Raw genomic sequence first — 5228 nt, 5'->3', positions numbered from 1 at the left:
GATCTTCTCTGAACTCTTAACAACCTAAATATACTGTGTCTTTAGCCAACGCGTCTCATTCCACTATTTGTTGAAAAGATTGTGTAAGAATATTTAAACACTCTTGTGAGTCAGTGGTCCTCCAGGAGCACACTCACCCCAGAAGCAAGTGGAACAGCACACGGTGCCTGCAGGGGGAGCCAGCGCTTGTCTCAACAAACCAAGTACTTCTTCCTCCAGCTGTCTTAGGTATGGCCAGGTCTGATACCAAGACTGGTACTTTGAGAGCTTCCTGGAAGGTGCAAGCTGAAGGCACAGAGGGTGTAATGGACCTCTAGGGCTTCCTTGGGTCCCCTTTTGGTTTCTTCCCCCACATGAGCGACCTCCGCCCATTTGGACCAGATGTGCTCACACCTCTCCCCACCTGCCCCTGCCCTTCTCCAGCCTCCCCTGAGGAACCCTGGCCTTCTCTTCCAGTGAGAGTCTCATCCTGTCTTATTCCTTTAACGTTCTTTCCTGAGGGGAAAATACTAATGGATCGGTGGATTGATTACATTTTACAAATGACTTGTTTGAATTTCCTGGAACTAGCCCCCAATCCTAAAATGTGCCTGAGAAACCTTCCTTCCTAAGAGACTTAGGTGGATACGGGTCTTTTGGAACCACCATAAGTAATACATAAGCAGTGTTTTCCTTATGAGAAATACTTTCAGTTTTTTAAAAGATAACCCTTTTAATCATGTATAAGGTGACTCTGAAGTAACTTTAAAAGGTTTAAAAGAAAAATGGAGTTTCTAAGCCCCAAATACCATAACATCTTCGTATTTGCTTTTTTGTCCCCTTTTAATCTTTCTTTACACAGAAATTTTTTTAAAAAATCGGTCTGAATCCTAATTATAAACCTTTTCATGGTAGCCCACAAAAGTTGCCTTAGCTAATTATCCTGAGCTCATCTGGACAGCTCTTCTCCCACGAGGAGTCTTACGTGATTTTAAGGGCTCACACTCTGATACAGCAAATCTCCATGGACTTTTGCCAGAGGACTAAGTTTTTAAAAAATTTGCATCCACTGCAGACTGATATTTTGGTAAATAAAAATGAATTAGAAAAATTAAACTTTAAAGGGATACCAAACAAAAGCCCTCCCATTTTATGATAATAGACATAAAATGGCTATCAAGCAAACATTTCTGGATGCTTCGTCTTCTCTCTCATCATGAGCTAGTTCAACAGGACCACGCTGAGCGGAGCAGAGAGCGCATGCACAGGGACGACCTCCTGTTCTCTTAAACTTCATCTGAGGAGAGTGGAACAGTTGAAGACTGACACCATCTTTGTACGCTTTCCTGTTCCCATTATTTTAAATCACTGGGTAGTGAAGAGCCATGACGCACTACAGAAACTGAGGTAATGGTGGGGGAGGGGCAGGAAATGGCAGCTCTAGGGCCTTGTGTTGATTCACATTTTCCAGCTTAATGTTGCAGCCTGAGTGACCTGGTGTTGGAAAGAGGCGCTGTGAAACTTGGGAGACCAGTCGGAGAAAAGCAGTTAGTCCCTCACCCTGTGTTCGCAGGCCGGCCGGAGGTTCGTTCAGATGTCGGTTCTCTGCTCAGCTGCATCCCTTTGGCAAGGCTGCCCCCTCGGAGCCAGTTCCCTTAGGTGTACAGCGAGGACAAGGATGCCCCCTGCTCACCTCAGTGATGGTTCAGAGGCCTCCCTCAGTATGGTTGGTAAGGGGCATGAAATTCCAAAGTGCTGTGCAGATACCACACATCCAACAACTGTTTCCTAAAAGTCAAGCGTTTTCGAATTTGGGAAGCAGTTAAGATGCCACCTGTATTTTCATTTACCAGTAGGAGAAAGCATTTCAGAATGTCCTCCATTGTTCACATTCACAGATGGTAAAGATTGAGTGCATCTGTGGCCATGAAAATTGTCTTTTTCTCCAGCTCATTTTGATAGCCATGCTGTGTGGTCCGTCTCCATACCTTCGTTCTCCCTTCTCTTCCTGCTCCACGTCTTTGCAGCCTTATGTACTTGGGGCCAAAGGCTCTTGGAATTGCACTTTAGGATGGGAACGGACATCATAGGTCGTTCATCCCCGACAAACCCTCCAACTGAAATAGCAAGCACCGGGATGTGCGTGCAACTGACACTCCATCAGTGACCGGAGCTTGGTCTTTGTTCTAGAGCTTGCTGCTTCCTGTCTACCAGTCTACTTCCAGAAATTCCTCCTGGAGGCATACTTCACAGAGCACAGATTCACAAAGACTGCTGTGAAAAGGTTATCAAGGAGGTCTGTAAAAGTGAAAGATGAGACCAATCTAAATGTCCAAACGAGGAGAAGGACTACATTATAGTAAGGGAGCCTCAAATACTGGTGCCCATTTTTACGTCTCTAAAAGTTGAGCTCCAAGGGCCAAGGAGTTTTTCTGCTCCCAATATTCTGGCTCTCTTTGATTAGGAACCAGGAAAACTTTTGCATATTATGTATTTGTTTCCCTGTTTACTGATCATAAAACATTTATTGCAGAGCAGACTATATTTGGCTTGAAATGAGGGATGAAGGAGATTTTGAGATAGAAAAGTAGCAGACATAGAACAAGGTAGAGAGCCCAGAAATAGGCCCACACTTATATAGTCAATTAATATAGGACAAAGACAGCAAGAATATATGGGGAAAAGACGGTCTTCAATGAACAGAGTTGGGAAAACCAGATCACTTTCTTACATGATACACAAAATTAACTCACGTGGATTAAAGATGTAAATGTGAGACCTGAAACCATAGAACTCCAAGAAGAACACATACGCCATAATCTCTTGGGATATCAGCCTTAGCAACGTATTTATGGATATGTCTCCTCAGGCAATGGAAGCAAAAGCAAAAATAAACTATCAGGGCTTCATCAAAATAAAAAGCTGAACAGGAAAGGAAACCATCGACAAAACAAAAAGGCAGCCTACCGAAGATATTTGCAAATGATAGACCCAATAAGCTTAATATCCAAAATATATAAAGAATTGATAAAATTCCACACCAAAAAAACACCCCAAAACAACCAAAAAACTGACCAGAAAATGGACAGAGTATCTAGTCATTTTTCCAAACAAGAAAAACAGACAAACCCGTGAAAAGACTCAACATCACTGATGATTAGGAAAATGCAAATAAAACCAGAGTGAGAGAGCACCTCACACCCATCAGATTGGCTAAAATCCCAAAGCAAGAACAAGTGTTGGTGAGGGTGTGGAGGAAAGGGGGCCCTCGTGCACGGTTGGTGGGAATGCAAACGGGTGCAGCCTCTGTGGAAAACAGTATGGAGGTTCCTCAGAAAACTAAAATTAGAGCTACCATGTGATCCAGTCATTCCACTGCTGGATATTTACCCAAAGAAAGTGAAGAGATGGGCACCCGTGTTTGTTACAGCACTATTCACAACAGCCAAGGTATGGAAGCAGCCCAAGTGTGCATCCAGAGATGAATGGATAAAGATAATGGTGTATATACACAATGGACTTACTCAGCCATAAAAAAAGGTGAGATCTTGGCATTTGTGAGAACATAGACCCAGAAGGTATAATGCGACGTGAAGTAAGTTAGAGAAAGAGAAATACCATAGGATCGGAATCTAAACACAAAGGAACAAACTCTCAGAGGACAAATGAGTGGTTCCCAGAGGGGAGGTGGGCGGGGGATGCAGGACACAGATAAAGGGGATTAAGAGGTACAAACTTCAAGTTATAAAATAAGTCACAGTTTAAAAGTACAGCACAGGGAATAGTCAATATTGTGATGACATTATGGTGACAGATAGTGACTGCACTTACCGGGGTGAGCACTGAGTAATATATGGAACTGCTAAGTCATTGTTACACACCCGAAACTCCTAGAACATTGCACGTTGATTGTATATCAATTAAAACAGAAACCAATGCTTCCTGAGGTTAAAAATGTACACTTTGCTTAGAGTCTTGCCTGCATTTATTTATTAAAGTTTTTATTTATTTGACAGATCACAAGTAGGCAGAGAGGCAGGCAAAGAGAGAGGAGAGAGCAGGCTCCTTGCTGAGCAGAGAGCCCGATGTGGGGCTCGATCCCAGGTCCTACCTGAGCTGAAGGCAGAGGCTTAACCCACTGAGCCACCCAGGTGCCCCTAAAGACTTGATATTTTAAGGGCCAGACTCACCTGCGTAATCACGGGTCTGTTGCATCCAAGGAATTCAACCTCCCTCTGTGTCCACATTATAAGGTCAAATCTACAGCAAAAACTTCAGATTTATTTTATGTGAACAATGCTCTTTCTTCCTCCCCCAAACGGTCTCTGATTAGCTTCACCAGAAAACCCACCACTATGAGAAAACAATGACTCTGAAGTCCTGAAAGAGGGAAGGATTCCTAGGAACAGGGCTGAAAGTGTCAGGGCCTATTTAGCCAGAGTGATGCCATCCAGTTAAATAATGACTTTGTTGTTTATACAGTAAAACAAACTGTCCCTGCCCGCCCCCCCCCCCCCCCCCGCCACTTCCCCCAGGGGACTTACTTAAAACAAATCCCAGAAACTAGTCCCAGTTAACAAAGCCCAAATACAAGGGTGGGCAGGCCAGGTGGAGGTATTGAATCAGTGAGGGCGAATACTGTCTCCTAGCTACCAAGGAGTATGGGCCCCGCCCTTTGGGCAACTTTTGGGCGCCAATTCTGACCAAGGTGATAGGCTAGTTCAAATATCTACTATAGGGTAAATTGTAATTCAATTGGTCACTTATGTGTGACCTAGCAGGACCGTGCAGCTTTCTCTGTGTTACAATCTCATTGGCTACCTCTGCGTGGCCAGGCCCAACCACATGGCCTTTGCCCTTAAAACCTAGTCTGTAAGGCAGAGGGTCGTCGCCTCTTTGCAAGAGACATCCCTGGCCAGTCAGTTTGATTCTTGCTGCTTGGCGCGAAATAAAGCTTTGCTTGACCTTTGCTTTGTATCAGTCTCATTCCTTTGACCATGGACCCAACAAAAGCATTAGTTAACAAGAAGAGGAAAGATGTATTTAGAAAGATGTATTTTTGTAGCTATCATTTGGGAGAAAAGTAATTTTTTGGTGAACAAGTGGAATGTATTGATGCTAGGGACTACACGGTGCAGGCAAGAAGAATGAAGTTTAGGAATAAGTAGAGACACGAAATCCTGCCCAAGAAACATGAAGGGAAAGCAAGCAAATTGTAGGACAACGTGTGTTAACAGAATCCCATTTGC

Source organism: Lutra lutra, chromosome 10 (assembly GCF_902655055.1).
Source record: "Lutra lutra chromosome 10, mLutLut1.2, whole genome shotgun sequence".
Taxonomy (NCBI): Eukaryota; Metazoa; Chordata; class Mammalia; order Carnivora; family Mustelidae; genus Lutra; species Lutra lutra.
Note: the sequence above shows the minus strand (reverse complement) of the source record.